This window comes from Artemia franciscana, chromosome 8 (genome assembly GCF_032884065.1).
Source record: "Artemia franciscana chromosome 8, ASM3288406v1, whole genome shotgun sequence".
Lineage (NCBI taxonomy): Eukaryota > Metazoa > Arthropoda > Branchiopoda > Anostraca > Artemiidae > Artemia > Artemia franciscana.
This window is the reverse complement of record NC_088870.1, coordinates 43,602,830-43,619,292: the sequence shown is the minus strand read 5'-3', so window position 1 is coordinate 43,619,292 and position 16,463 is coordinate 43,602,830. Positions and strand designations below refer to the sequence as shown.

Here is a 16,463-nt window from a genome sequence, read left to right as displayed (position 1 = left end):
TTAAAAAAATCATTAAAATACAAGAAAATCCCCCTTCTTGGATTTGAAAAAAGCTTATTTGTATCTAATTTCAAACCTCCACCCACACATACACACGCATAGTAAAGATTGCGGATGCTGAGAACATGTAAAATGTAGCATGGCCAGGGGTCTTTCAACGAAGGTGCTCTTTTTCTATGTTGAAATGACTTAGGAAGATTAGACAGATAAGTTTAAAAACTAATGTTAAAATATTGAAACTTACGAAAACGACAGTTCTCAAGTATGGCTCTGAAATTGGATAGTGGTGAAAGCTTTCTCGTAGTGACCCTGAGAGTAGTAGTCACAAAAACGGGCCTACTACTTCAATCACCATCTAGCCACAAGCCATCCTTCCTAGTATATGACCATAAATCAGGGTATTTGAGGAATATACTACCAAGATTGGATGGATCTACACCAACAATTGTTGCCAAAGTAATGCTCAGAGGGGGTTCAATCCTCCTGGAAATTTAAAGTGCCACCAGTGGTACAAGAAAATATACTTTGAGGAATCCCTGAAGATCCAGGATTGATTGCTCTAATGGCTGGTGAGAGGAGGTGATTCTCGCCTCGTTTTAAAGGTTCTCAGAATAGATAAAAAAAAATGGTGGAAACATTGATACTACCAATGAAAATTCTTCCTCAATGTAAAAATAAAGAGATTGGCAAGTCTTATTTGAAAACACAATACCCGAACGGATACCAATAACGCAGCGGCTGTTAGCTCTATTTTGATTTTTTATAATTATTTATTGTGGGCATGGGTGTAATTTTTCTTTACCGCCTAATCTTGGACTCATTTTTGGGTGACCGCCAATAATAATAATAGTTAAATCTGGCCACTTCAAAATGCTGAAAAAGAAATGTTATTGGTTTTCTAGTAGAATTATCTAAAGATAGAACTCGGTTCGGAACTCTGTTGACTGGTCGTCTATCAAACGAATACCTGTGCGAAAAATAGGGTTCCTTATAAAGCTATAGTAACAGAAAAGCGTGTATGACTAAGCGTCGTTTCAAACATTTCGTGAACTGTAAGTAAGGAGTGAGTAGGGTTGACAGTAAACGAAACTTGCTGATTCCAAATATATAAAATTTATAAAATTTAACAGTATCTATCAATTTGATGAACCAGAGAAAATTTGCTCGATTTTCTGAAAAGGTGGATACACTGACAAAAAATCAATCCATCATGATGAAAATCACACCTTCAGATTCATCATATCCGAGAACCCTACCGTAGTTTCTGGCTCCTATTTATAAATATATGGAATTGTGCTCTTTTTGCTAGAAGAAAGATCACAAAGGTGTGTTTATTCGTTTATTTTATGTTTTGTTTTTTGTTGCTGTTTTTTCTTCGGGGTGATAGTATCAAACCAGTGATATTAAAAGGTTAGTCGAGGGTTCATTTGATACGAAAAAAAAAAAATCAAATTCCTATTTTCTTTCTTGAGTGGCTATAAAGATTGGAGTACAATTAATCCCCTCCTTTGCCCATTTTCCCCAAAGATACCCTATAAAAATTTTCAGATAGCCATTTTGTTCAACATAGTTGAAATGTCAAATAGCTATAACTTTGCAGATGACAAGACCCCCATAGTGCCTGCGAAAGGGGGGGTAAGTTGGGCAATTTGCACATTGCTCACATATAGTTTTAGTTATTAGAAAATACAGGTTTTTTGAAGGGGGTTATTTTTTACTTGGGGATCTTTCACGGGGAGAAGCTTCCGTCGAAAAGTGTCCGAATTAAAAACTTAAAGCAAAAAAAAAACTATTTTGTATATGAGAGGAGGGGCTTCTTCTTCCTCAACCCTCACTCTTTACGCTAAAGCTTGACTTTTTATCATAATTCTATATGAAAGATTACTCAGGCACAACTTTTGGTGAATTTGAATGAAAAGTATTTTCAAAGCATTTTAATATTGTATCGTAAAGGGTGAGGGCTGAAAGAGGTGCGGCCCCTCATTTACGGAATATATTCTGCTCGTTATAAGTCTTAATGTTTCTCCTTACTTCCTGATGAAAAGACTAGTGTTTTGGTTTATTTTTTATTACTTCTGACAGAAAAATTAATTTAATACGAAAGGCTGATTTTGCAAATCCATTCTTTTGCGCATCTTGGCATGAATAACATTGCAAATATATTCAATCATACCATGAAAAGAGAAATCACCATGCAACAGCACAAACACACAAAAAAAAAAAAAAAAAAAAAAAAAAAGAGAGAAGGAGAAAAGGAAGACTGTTTTCCTAAATTAGTGATTAATATAGACCAGTACTTGAATGAGGCCTTAACCCTACTCATCCATACAATCACATAGGTCAAACAGCATAGCCACACACAATCAACCATAAAGAATAATCCATGGACAGGCAGTCATGTCGTCGATAAGTATAAGTCGTCATTTACCAAACAATAGAAAAAATAATATAGACAAATAATTCAGAGACAACACCCAACATAAGGGCTCATCAGGAGAATACACTGGCCTATATATGGTGATGAAATTCCGTTATAAAAAAAACTTATTTATTATTCACCTCGATAAATGAGTTTTGGAATGTTTTCCTTTATTTTTTGGCAATAAACTTAAAAAGATTAGAAATTAGTGTTGGTTGCAAAACGTGCCAGGTTGGTTGCAGCACATAAACAGGGGAGGCTCGAAACCGAGGCATCCCCCAAAATCCTGCAAATTTCTGAGACAATCATATATATCGAACTATGAAATATTTCCACACAAAATTATCCAGACGTGCCAAGATGAGACAGTGTAGTAGACTTGAGAAAAGCTGACTCATTTTACTACAAATGAAACTCTAGGTCTAGTGTATTGTTTTATTAACTTTAGGCTATTTGATTACCGACAGGCATTTAATAATAAAAACCTCCTACTGGCGACATCATGGCACGAAATATTTCAAAACATCAATTAATGATGATTTGAAGCATGCCTTCGCACACGGAGACTTCTTAGGGGACAAGTGCCCAAAAACAAATTTAGCCTTAGACAAACTTATTTTGGGCCGTTGTTTCATGATTTGAATTGTTCGAATAAGAATTAAGTATTTATATCCGAATTCGTTTGTATTTCTTGAATCAGTGGTCTAAACATTATTTTTCAAACTAACGTAAGGCTATCTTAGGTAATAAGATAAAAAATTTAATGATTTTTCTGAAATGTTTCAAATCTATCTCAATGGCTCTTCGCCACTGGGCGAAATTAAAAAAACAAAAAAACAATGCTAACAAGAACATTTTACTGAAACAATTAAAAATTGGGCTTTATACCTTGACCTTTGGTTCAAAAATATCGTTTAAACTTCAGAGTCTCAAAATCCAAGAAATCCTGAGTAGAAAAGATATGTCAATTAAAATGTGTCCATAAATGTACTGAATGCTCAACTCCAACTCCCGATTGTGATCCAATTTATTTTCCAATTGCTAGTAGAAAAAACAACAATGAGAAGACCTTAACTGGTTTGTTAACTTGGTATTCTGGGATTTTTTTTTCTCTTTCTTCCTCCTCTTTCCATATTGTGGGCCTTCACGATGCACAACAATCCTCCGAATTCACTTCAAAACACATCTACTATTTTCCTAATGTTTCAACTAAATGAACATTCGTAATTTATGAATATTTATTAAACTGTGTAATATGTCATAAGATAAAACTAATACAGGAATGAAAATGCTAAAAATTGTATTTTTAGGCCACTAGTTTCCCTTTTAGTTAGGTTTCTGGACCATTTTATGGGAGGAAATACGTTTTTTATGTCAGCTATAAGAAAGGCACATTATTAGACCACCATTTTCTATTTCTGGTAAGGGAAAATTCCGTAGGAGTCTTATACCCAAAGATCCGTATTCTCGAGGTATGAGCATTTAAAATCATTCTGTAGATACGTTTAAAAGGACGCTTATTTTTCTGTTTTTCCAATCGTTTTAAGTAATTTGGAAGATAAATCTTAAAACAGTTTCAGGACTATGACAGTTACTATTTAATGCTAAAGACATTATACATTTCGATCTTTGTTCTCTCTCTTGATGAGATCTCTTGACGAGATGATAGGTGGGGGTTTTATTGGAATGTTTTAAAACATATGTCAAATTTGAAAAGTTTTTCTCCAGTATGAACTGTTTGATAAGATGATAGGACGGCTTTTTATTGGAATGTTTCCATTGAATGGTTTCACATTTCACATTTGAATGAATTATTTCACATTTGAATTGAATCATGTTTGAATAATTTTTGAGTTCTCTGACGGAGAATTAAACGAATATTTGTAGCAAAACAACGTTATTTTCTAGTATGAATCCTTTGATGAACAGATAGGTGGGATCTTTGACGAAATGCTTTCTCACATGTAAAACACTTGAAAGGTTTTTCTCCGTTGTGAATTCTTTGATGATTAGATAGATGAATTTTCAGACCAAATGTTTTATCGCATACGTCGCATTTAAATAGTCAGGGAGCCACACGAGAGAAATGTTGATATTTAAGGATTGAGATGATCAGCAAGCAGCAGAAGGTTTGAGTGTGCAATCTAATGCAATCGACCATGCTGAAAATGAAAATCGGCGTTATATAGTCGACAAATGGGTGCGACATCCACATTTCTTCAAATTCCCTAAAAATCCATCTTAACTGGCAAAAATTATATTAAAATCGATAAAAAATTACAGGTTACTCCAAAATTGTTCAGCTATACATCAGATCGAAGGTAATTAAATAAAGAATCATATTCTCTTTTCAAAACATTTTTATCTTTTGCCGTTCAGTTGTAATCACAAAATATCGACGAAAAAGTTAACACAATTTATCTCTCTTTTGGATTAATCTTGATCCATCCTGAAAATTTGCCTGACTGAGGTGTATTTTTCTTTAATGGCTTCTATAGGAAATTTATTGTCCTACAAAATGAATGATCCAGAAATTCTCTAACTCTTCTCGTTTTTGAACTATTGACAGAAAAGCGGATTGACCCAATTTTTAGCTCGGATAAGCAGCGGCATCTATCCAGTGTGAATGCGTCAGGGTATCAGATACTTCGGTAACTACGAAAACGACTTTAGACCGTGGTATCAGATACCATCAGGGGCGTCACTAGCCGCTTAGCTTTTGGGGGGGGGACGTCCAGTTTGTGCCGACGGACTCAAAAATGTGCCGACAAAAAACACCGTTGCCGCTTCGCGTATACAGCAACCTGAATCCTATCTTCCAGTTTTGTTTCTTCTTCAGGTGTCCTTGGAGCAATTTTCGAAAGGAATAATAGGGTTCTTGTTACATTTTGCTTAAGAGTACTGTTATTTCAGGAAGAGACGTCTGACGGTTCGACGTCACATATTACGACAAGCATCATTATGCAACCAAACACGGACGGCCCACTAAAGAAAGCGTGTTCTTTGAAGAAAAGTTGGAACAGAAACCCTTCCCTGTCGTCTTCAAATCTGATTCAGCCTGGAAAGTTTGGGAAGATGTACCTCAAGAGAAAAATAGAGGCGACCGATAAATGCAGCGATCTCATTGGTTTGTCAGGTGACCAGAAAGTTCCCGTTTCAGACTTTTTCACGATCTGGCTTCTTTGTAGAGCTTTGCCGACGCAGCTCATTAATGTATTAAGTGACTCGGCAGAATCTCAACCATATTTCGGTTTCAAGTGTTTCTCAGCAGTGTATGGCTGTAAGGCTGATATTCCTGTTACCAGGATCGGATACCTGCCAGTGGTTCCCCACTCTCCCTCGAACCCAGCAGTCGTGGAAGAAGTCATTAAGTCTTTCCAGAAAACTGCCAGAGAACTGGGACTGAGTTACACCGTCGTCACATGTGACCAGGCCGTATATGAAATCGTTCATGCTCTGAGAGTCAGAAATCCTGAAGCATATTCTGATGTTGTCCTCAGAATGGGCGGTCTTCATATTTTAATGAACTTCATGGGTGCCATCGGTCATATAATGAAGTGCTCGGGTCTAGAAGAGGTGATTTACGAGGCTGGAATTCTGTTGGAAGGAACCGCGAAGAAAGTGATGAGTGGTAAACCGTACTATAAAGCTCTCGCTGCTCATACGTTAGTCCTCGAGGCAATATCCATTCTGTACTGGGAGGCTTTCGGAGATTCTTGCGCAGAATCAGACGATTCATCGTGCATCACTATCTTTGAAGAAATGGGAGATTTACTGCAAAACTTGAAGATCTCAAGAGAGGGTAATGAGAACTTGAACTGTCTAAAGGAAAAACTTACCGCATTGTCCCCGTGGTTAGAAAGGCTCGAGACTTCTCGTGCACGCTCAAAAACCGACAAGTTCTGGAAGCAGTACAAAGAAATGGTACTGGTTTTGTGGCAGTTTTTGTACAGTGAAAGATCTGGTGACTGGGATGGCCATCTTGAAGGAGCTAACAAAATGCTTCCTTATTTAGTTGCATGTGGTCACTATAAGTATGGCACTTGCTTGATTGAGTACCTGGCTGAGATGCAGGGCTTACCTCAAGAAGTAGATCAGGCATTCCACAATGGACTGTTCAATGTGAAGAGGAGGAATGCAAAATTCAACTGCATATCCCCAGAACATGCTTTAGAATCTACCATTAATTTAGATTCAAAAACGGAAGGTGGAATGACGGGTATTACCATGAATAAGTTGGCACTGGTGAAGTGGACTTTAACTCTTCCGTTCTGTGCCTCAGTCTCGTCTACATTCACTGAGATGCTACGCATTGTTCCCCAGACTGAGTTTGACTCCTCTCACCACGAAGATCACCCTTCCTTCGTTCTGCGGCAACACATGGCTGTTGATAAAGTGAAGTCTGTTCTGGAAGCCAGGCTCAATCCCTTTCGATCCACTGACGAAGATATACTGAATATTTATACGCTTGAGACAGTTGATAGTGAGATAGCTGACAGTCTCCTCAGTGTGCGATCTGTTGGAAGCAGAGCGGTTGATCGCTACTTGGACGGTGAAAAAGGTGCCTTTAGCAAAGTAAAGGTCATGAATAATGAGAAAGCGAAACAGAAAAAAGCAACCAATACTTCTAGTGCTGTAAATAGCCTTACCAATGTTGAACTTCAAACTGTCAAAAGGGTATTGGTGAGTGTTGACTTTACAGGCGAAAGAGGACTTCACCATCTAAATAATTTGCTTTCCCATCAGCTTCTTCCATATGCACCTTCTATATTCCAGAGAAGTGCCATATCTGGAATGGTTGTGCTTCGGACAGGAACAAAGTCAGCTCTTCTGGAGTATTTGAAAACAAAAATCAGCTTGAGCGAGTGGCCCGTTAACCTCGAGATTAGCAGTGAGTCGACTCACTCAAGGGTGGTAGACTTGATGCCCTACCTCAGAAGCCATCCACCAAATCCATCGGAAACCGTTGAGAGCTATGGAAAACGGACATTTTCTACGCTTGTGTCTTTCAACAGCAACGTTAAGGAGCTGCACGTCCTTGCAGATAGATATGATGGGATTTTTGGATATTCCGACGAAGAAGGCAAGGTGATCTGCCTAAAGGACTGCGGTGGTTGCCATGAGCAGCGAGGATGTTCAAACAGGTATCCGGTAGCTCTAGGTAGACACTCAAACCTAGATGACTGGAAATCGTTGCTCTCAAAATTCCAAGATAAAGGCAAGACTGATTGAGCTTCTATTCGGTGAGTTTGAAAACTCAGTTCACCTGCTGCAAGCAGGGTTCACTGTGTACCTCTCAGGAGGCTTTCGAGACCGGATGAGAGTGGTGATGCTCAACAGAAGTGGAAATGCTGATACAAACTTTGAAGAGCGTTTGAGCTGTACCCATGAAGAGGCTGATACAAGAGTTGTGTTACACATGTTGGACTGTTTGGAGAGGGGTTTCGATGTCGTTTTGGTCGATGCGAATGACACAGACATAGTTGTCGTCTTGCTATATCACTACAAGTTATTCCTTGGGAACCACCCAAATTGTGAAAAGCGGAAAGTTTATGTCAGGTTCCACAGCTATTTAGTGCCTATACATCGGCTTTGCAGCAATTTACCGAACGATTTTGTTCACTCCATCTGCCTTCTTCATACGCTTTCAGGGTGTGATACCGTGGGTTTCATGTTTTCTAAAGGAAAACGAGTAGTGGCCAAGGCTGTCGAGAAATGGGGATTGGAGAAACCGATTGCTTTGCTTGTCCAAGAGATACAGAAGTCAAAGCTCGACCCTGCGGTTCTAGAAAAATTCAGTGTGATTTGCAAAAAGGTCGTTGTTGCCTCATATGGAAAAGACCCAGACCACTTTACCTCTCTTAATGAATTAAGAGTGCATTTGTACCCTCGAAAGCGGGAGCTTAAGTATTTGCCACCATCTGACGCTGCCTTTGAGTGTCATGCTAAGCGCGTGTACCTGCAGTTGGACATTTTTTTGCAAGCAAATCGAGCAAAGCCACAGTTTCTGGATCCCCTGCAATTTGGCTGGATGTTTCAAGACGGTGGGGTTAGGCCAGTTGTGTCTACCCTTCAGGCATTTCCAGAAGGTGTGGTCCCCCAGTACTGCTCTTGCAAGTGCTGTACAAAACAATGTTCATGTGCTGGAAATAGACCTTGCGATTTACTTTGTGGCTGTGGTGGGAAGTGTTTTATGGACGAGTTTGATATGCTTGATGGATAATTTGATATGCTGAGCTACTTTTTAACTTTTGTAGTAACAAGTGCCGTTCACGAAATCCGTAGCAGGTGTTAGTATAGTAATCTTTTTTTTGTTTATTCAAGCTTATTGAATAATAATCTTGTCAAGTTTACTAATAATTCTGATTAGGAATGAAAGAGAGTTGTAATCAAGGTCATTGTTGAGTATAGTGGCAATCTTCCTGTCTGAGATAATAAAACTATCCACTACCAGCTGAATCTAGGCGTGAAATCTTTTCCAGCGCGAATAAAAAAATTAAAATTGCAAGTTTCAAGGTCATTCGCGATGGTCCCTACTGTACTCGTCACTTCTGGCATCAGTTACGAAAGATTTGGCGATCATTGTGGAAATTTTTCCGAAACGTGATTTAATAGTAAAAAAAACGCGAAATTTTCAATTTTCGGGGTCAAGCACCACCCGGCCGAGTATATAACGCCCATTTTCGTGATCAGCGCTATCAATTACCCCATATTCCGTTGTCAAAACTTCTGCTGCTCACTGATCACCTACCCGACACATTTTCGTTGAGTGGCTCCCTGACTAAAAAGGCTTTTCCTCGGTGGGACATAAACTGGATTTAACTCTGAATCTAATTGGATTGCGCAACTAGCGACATTGAGTACAGTAAGAGATTGAGAAATATTATTATCTTTGAGCATTCAAAGAGTATAGACTTAAAGCGGTATAATGAGACATTAATATAACCCTAATTTCCAAGCAGGAGAGGGGCAGTTCCCAGTCGCAAGCGTCAACACTGATGACCAAACAATATTTATTTCCATATGTGAAAATCGTCAATTTCTTACGAATTATTTGAACAAAATTTGGCTTTACTTCAGTGGCATTGGAATATAATTATAAAGGTGTACCGTGTCCCGTAATTCCCGTCCCACTGGGCCACCTTTCCAACGGTGATTGTCACTTCTATCGTAGGCCTGCCAATATTCAAGAAAAGTGCTTGTTATTTTGTGTACGGAAGATAATAATGGAAGACTAATACTGTTCATTCTTCGCAGATTATAGCTGAAATTTTACAATGTCCGTAGTCACCCATTCGTCCTTTGAGCAATTCAAGAAGCTTATCAACGAGAAGTTGGACAAAATCCTAACGGCGCAAGCTCAAGTTTCTACAAAGCTAGACTCAATTTCGGTAGAAATTAAAATTCTAAAGGATGAGGCTGTGCTGCGAGACCATACAATTTCTGAGCTTGAATTAGCCTTAGATGACCAAAAGACCCAATCAGACTCGTTGGATAAGCGGCTGCTAGCCTTTGAAGTAAAAGAAAGAAAGCTTAATCTACTCATTCACGGCTTCCCAATTAAATGAAAAAAAAAGAAGATTATAAACCTACTCTTCTTTATAAGCCAATAAGCTAATATAATCAAGGAGATCAATACTATAATTTATTTAACTGGCTTAGAATACCGGCCAAGAAAACTTGACACTAAAAATTGACACTAGAAATACGCTTAAAAATTCGGCCATAAAACTTTTTATAGCGCCATGTTAGCAATTCAAATATGAGTCAGGTGACCCAGAGAGTTTCATAAAACCCTCATGGCGCTATAAAACTTTATAGCGCCATGGGTTGCAATTAGCAGCCCAGAGAGTTTCGGATTTCTAGCATCGTAAATACAGCAATACCGTTCTAAAAAGCTCAGTTCCATTTATGACATGTTTTGGCTCTAACAAAATGTAAGTTAAATTTAATTTTTGGAATTTTGTGGGATTCTAGTAATTTTCAGCTACATAGGGCTAAATTTCACAATTTAGTGAAATTTCTAAGAACTCAGTCCAGTTTTAGGTTATAGTTAAGGCAGCCCTGTTCTTACCTCTTAAAAATTTGAGTCAAGTTTCAATCTTTGTAATTTCTTAGAGCTCTAGCAGCCAAATGGTAATTTATATTGTTTTTGGCGATTTTCTTTTTTCTAACTTGAAGATAAAAAAAAACAATTTTGATATCAACTGCTCCAGATTCAAACAATTTTTTCCTTTTCAGGAAAGCAGCTATTGCATAATTAAAAAAAAAACAAAAAAAAACATGTAATCAACTAAGAAATAGGAACATACTGAAATAATTGTTCAAATTTTTTTAGAATTATGATTGTTATCAATGAACAGTTATTTTTTTCGAATTTAAATATTGTGAAAAAAGCTTTGGTATAAGATTCGCTTTTATTAGAAATAATCTTCATATCAGAAAGAACTAATAATTTATTTTTTGGAGAAAAGGTATTATACCCCCTTTTAGAGAAAAAACAAAACACAGACCTCTGTTCATCTTGGGAACATGTTAAAATATAACAAATTTGATGGAAAAAACTGATTGAAGATACTATTAACTGATTGAACAGTAGATGTGTGACGTAATACCTTTTAAATAACCCCAATCAAGTTGGTTACTCAAATTTACAATATTTGGCGTCAAGTTTTGCGAAGTTGAAGGGCAGGTTCTTTATTACTTAATTTTAATCTAAGTGCTAATTAAAACTTAACTTTATTGTTTTAAAACCTGTAAGAGATACAGAGAAAAGACGAACAATTAACTTAAACACTATATTCGAACATTTTAAGCATATATTTTTATCTTGAACAATGTTGTGTTTAGAATCGTGAACGGAGGAGTGAGTTTTGAGTTCGGAGGAAATCAGTTTCTATAAGTTCTGTGGCGACCTTAAAATTACATCTTGTCCATAATTTTTTTTTTTGGGGAAAGGGTATTTTTTCTTGGTTATGGATACTCATAAGCTGAAAGAAACACATAAAAAAAAATGTATGCTTTTTTTGCGTTTTTACGAGTGGGGCAAACATTTCAGGGGAGGGAGTCAAACCCTTCCACCCTCCCTGGGTGCAGCCTGATCTTGATTTTTTTTTTACTGGAAGAAAACCAGGCACAACTTACATTTACCCTTGTCTTAGAATATGTTTGAGAGTGTTGGTTATGTAATGTGTGAGTATAAAGACATTCGTGAGTTGCAGACGGAAGTACATAGTGATATTAGTTAAAATGAAAGACAGCTAGCAAGTATAGCGAGTGACGGGTGTTTTGTAAGTGTTGAAAGATTAGGACGAATTCTTTGGCTTGCAATGGAACACAATAAATAGGTTTTGTAATTTATATAGAGTCTCCATTTATACTATGCAAATTATTTAGAATGGAATTTTTCACTTTGTATTCCAACGGCACTAGAGCTGACAGAGCAATAAAAATATTGTTATTATTTTATTATATTATATATTATACTATATTGTATTATATTATATTATACTATATATTATTTTATTAATGTTGTTATTATATATGTATCTTAATATATTTCCCCGGAAAATGCAGTTCATTGGTCTTAAAATCGGTAGAAGCAAAAGTGAAGCAATTTATTTAACATATTGTTTCTTTTTCTCTAAGCTGTGAATTGTCGATAAGGTATACTCATATTCAACCGCCAACATCGATAATCTACAATATTCAACCCACAAAATCAATTCAATCGATAGATTATTCCTTTCTTTGCAAAGGTATAGTCAATATGCCGTATTCTAAGAGAAATTTGAAAGTCTTAAGAGTAATTGAAATAATATTCGGACTGCAATTGAAATGTATTCAAAAAAGCCAGTGATTAGCAAGGACGTGGTAAGACCTTAGGTCGAACACAAACCCACAAAATTTGATCAAAGGGAGTAAGACAAGGAACTAATATTTCTGAAGGATAAAAATCATTACGGACAAAGAAAAGAATTCCACCCCCTTTCTTACCCAGAGGATAGGTTTCGATCTGAGTTTAATAAACTGGGAGAAATTATTCATTTTTAACATGTGTGTATTTTGAGCGTGTACTTCAGGAATAGCGATTATGTCTGATCTATATATTTTAGAAAAGGATTCTAATTCATTAAGTTTTTCAAAATTAAGACTTTCAGCGTTGCTTAACAAAAGTGTAGGAAATTTAAAACGACCAGCAAAGGTACCATTTTTACACTTAACTTTATTTAAATTACAAATGGGTACAGGGTGTGTGGCGGGATTCGTAGCGGGGGCCAGATTATTGTAGTCAGAACAAGGGACTGAGGGAGCAAATTTGACCTTTTGGGAATGACTATTAGAGTCAACATCGATAGATGAATTATTAGAGTAAGAGAAGGATTTGCCTTGGGGAATTTTATCGTAATAATAAACGGTTAATACAAGGTTCACTTAACTCGCCAAAACTAATCTACACCTGACACCTCATCCACGTCCTAGATAAAATCATAAAATGGATGAGCAAATCCACTTGAGTCAATACAAGTAATCATCACAACCATTATGAATACCGTAATGCATCACTGATTTTATCACCTTGGTTGAATACAAAAACAATCCAAAGCACTTAATGATGAAAAATGAAACTTATCAAGTTTGTGAAGTCAAAAATAACGAAGTTTGTGGAAACACAAACTACTCAAGAAAAATACCTTTCCAGAGAGAAGTTTGATACCAATAGCTACATCAAAAGAATTGCATTTTAATGCTGATTTTAAATATATAAGTTTCATCAAGTTTAGTCTTGCCCATCAAAAGCTAAGAGCCTGAAAAAATTTGACTTATTTTAGAAAATAGGGGTAAACACTCCCTAAAAGTCATAGAATCTTATCAAAAATCACACCATCAGATTCAGCGTATCTTAGAATCCTAAAGTAGAAGTTTGAAGCTCCTATCAACAACAATCTGGAATTTTGTGTTTTTTGCCAGAAGACAGATTACATTTTTTCCCCCAGGGGTGATCGTATCAACCCAGTGGTCCTGAAATGTCGCAAAAGGATTCATTCTAGAAGAAATTAATAGTTTTAGTGCCATTTTAAGTGATAAAAAGTATTAGAGAGCCTCTAGGCCCCTCCCGCGCACAATTTTCCCCCAAAATCACTGGATCAATATTTTGAGATATGCTTCCTTTTAAGCTTAATAACTATGTCTTAGGGAACGACTTAATCCCCCACAGTCCACAGGGGAGGGGCTGTAAGTTACAAACCCTGCCTAGTGTTTACATACAGTAATGGTTATTGGGAAGTGTACAGACGTTTTAATGGGGATATTAAAACGTCGTCAGTACCTCTCTCTTTACACTAAATCTTAAACTTTGTCCCAATTCGTTAAGAATGACCCCTGAATCACAAAGCCGTAGAATAAATAGTTGACATTACCAAAAATACTTTAGCGTAAAGAGCGAGGTATTAGAGCAGGTGAGCCCCTCATATGGGTAATAGTTTCTGTTCGTTTTAAGTTTTAATGCGGCTCCTTACTTCCAACTGAAAAAACTTTTTCATATTTATTTTTTTCATTTTTTTTTAAATAGTGCTAGTGAATCCTGCGCTCCCTTCATGGAAATTTTTTCCCCCATGACAAATTCCTCGATGGAGAGTTCCCCCAGTATATCCCCCTCTTCTCAAACCCTCCCCCAAACCAAAAAATCCTCCTGAAAACGCCTGTACACTTCCCAATAACCATTACTATATGTAAGCACTGGTCAAAGTTTGTAACTTGTAGCCCCTCTCACGGGGACTGTGGAGGAGTAAGTCGTCTCCAAAGACATAGTTATAAGGTTTTTCGACTACGCTGAATAAAATGGCTATCTCAGAATTTTGATCCGTTGACTTTGGGAAAATAATTAGCGTGGGAGGGAGCCTAGGTGCCCTCCAATTTTTTTAGTCACTTAAAAAGAGCACTAGAACTTTTCATTTTCGTTATAATGAGCCCACTTGCAACATTCTAGCACAACTGGGTCGATACGATCACCCCTGGGAAAAAAAACAAAAAAAAAAACAAACAAATAAACACGCATCCGTGATCTGCCTTCTGGCAAAAAATACAAAATTTAACATTTTTATAGATAAGAGCTTGAAACTACTACAGTAGGGTTCTCTGACACGCTGAATCTGATGCTGTAATTTTCGTTAAGATTCTATGACTTTTAGGGTGTGTTTCTCCCTATTTTCTAAAATAACGCAAATTTTCTCAGGCTCGCAACTTTTGATACGTAGGACTAAACTTGACGAAATTTATATATTTAAAATCAGCATTAAAACGCAATTCTTTTGCTGTAGCTATTGGTATCAAAATTCCATATTGTAAAGTTTTGGTTTCTATTGAGCCGGGTCGCTCCTTACTAGAGTTCGTTACCACGAACTTTGATAGTGGTGAAAGCTTTCTCGTAGTGACCCTGAGAGTACTAGTCTAAAAAAAGGGGCCTACTGCTTCGTTCACAATCTACCCACTAGCCATCCTCCCTAGTATATGACCATAAACCAGGGTATTTGAAAAATGTACTACCAAGATTGGACGGAGCTATGCCAACAATTGCTGCTAAAGTAATACCCAAGGGGGATTCAATCCTCCTGGATATTTAAAGTGCCGCCAGTGGCGCAAGAAAATATACCCTGAGGACACCCTGAAGATCAAAAGTTACATTCTCTAATGGCTGGTCAGAGGAGATGATTCTCGCCTCTTTTTAAGGGTTCTCAGAATGGATAAGTAAATTGGTGGAAACATTGACACTGCCATGGAAAAATCTAAGTAAGGAGTGACGAGGGTCGACAGTAAACGTAACTTCAAAAGCAAAACTTTGATAACAATACAAACATAAAAAAATTCTATTTTCATACTGATTCTAAATATAAAAAATTTATTAAATTTAACATTACCTGTCAATTTGACGAGCCAGAGAAAATATGCCTAATAAAGGAGGCACACTCGTGCCTCTATAAAGAGGCGAACCACGACAATGTTAAGCGATCTTCGGTTTCAGTGGTCGCAGAGGGATGGGGAGGAATGCATTTCATAGCCCGAGCTCCAACTAAGAAACCTGCCAAATTTCATCCCCCTCCGACTTTTCCTTCATGGGGAAAATCTGGCCGAAAGTTTCGACCCACCCACCCCAGCCCCCCTTTAACGTTGTCCGATCGGGCTCTTTTGTACAGGTTTTTTGTTTTGTTAATTAAAAGAGGGCCTTTCCGAAGCCAAGAGCGGGGGGTCAGGGGGGCGGCAGGGCAGCCCCCCATAACAAAAAAACCTGTACAAAAGAGTCTTTAAAAGCGGGGGGTTTGGGGGGCGGCAGCCCCCCAACTGCCTCTCCTAATTCCTGTACGTTTTAAGGTTCGACTTTGGGACGCAGCCTCTTTAACTCTTTAAGAAAACGAAGTTTTTTTCATATTATTTTCTAAAAAGGGGATACACTGACAAAAAAGAAATCCTTCTTAATGAAAGTCACTCCTTCAGATTCATTATATCCGAGAACCCTACTGTAGTTTCAAGCTCTATTTATAAAAATATGGAATTTTGCTTTTTCTTTTGTTATAAAGAAGATCATACATGCGTGTTTATTTGTTTGAATTATTCTTTTTGGTTGCTATGACTGTTGTTTTTTTTCTTCAGGGTAATAACATCAAACCAGTGATTTTAAAAGGTTGGTAGAGGGCTCATTTGATAAAAAAAAAAATCAAATTCCCTTTGTCCTTTTTAAGTGGTCATAATAATTGGAGTACAATTACCCCCCTCCCCCTCCTTGCCCATTTTCCCCAAAGATGCCTGATCAAATTTTTAGATAGCCATTCTGTTCAACAAAGTTGAAAGGCAAATAACTATGCCTTTGAAGATGACTGACCCCCATAGGGCCTGGGAAAGGGCTGTAGGTTGTGCAATTTGCACACTGTTCACATATAGTATTATTTGCTGGAAAATATACAGATTTTTTTTGGGAGGGAGGGTACTTTTTGCTTGGGGACCTTCCACGGGGAGAAGATTCCGCAGGAGAGTGTCCAGAGGACATTAT

The 16,463-nt window shown here is 37.4% G+C and overlaps 1 protein-coding gene across 4 annotated transcripts in view; it reads left to right on the top strand.

Moving 5' to 3' along the window:
* LOC136030461 (zinc finger protein 180-like) overlaps positions 1-16,463 on the top strand; it is a 138,393-nt gene that overhangs the window by 88,928 nt on the left and 33,002 nt on the right. For 2 of the 4 annotated variants that reach the window (XM_065709464.1, XM_065709466.1), the window contains one exon: positions 9,677-10,356. The exons of the other annotated variants lie outside the window; for them this stretch is intronic. The gene's annotated coding sequence lies outside the window, so the exon portion shown is untranslated. The remainder of the gene's footprint in view (positions 1-9,676; positions 10,357-16,463) is intronic. 4 annotated transcript variants of the gene reach the window in all.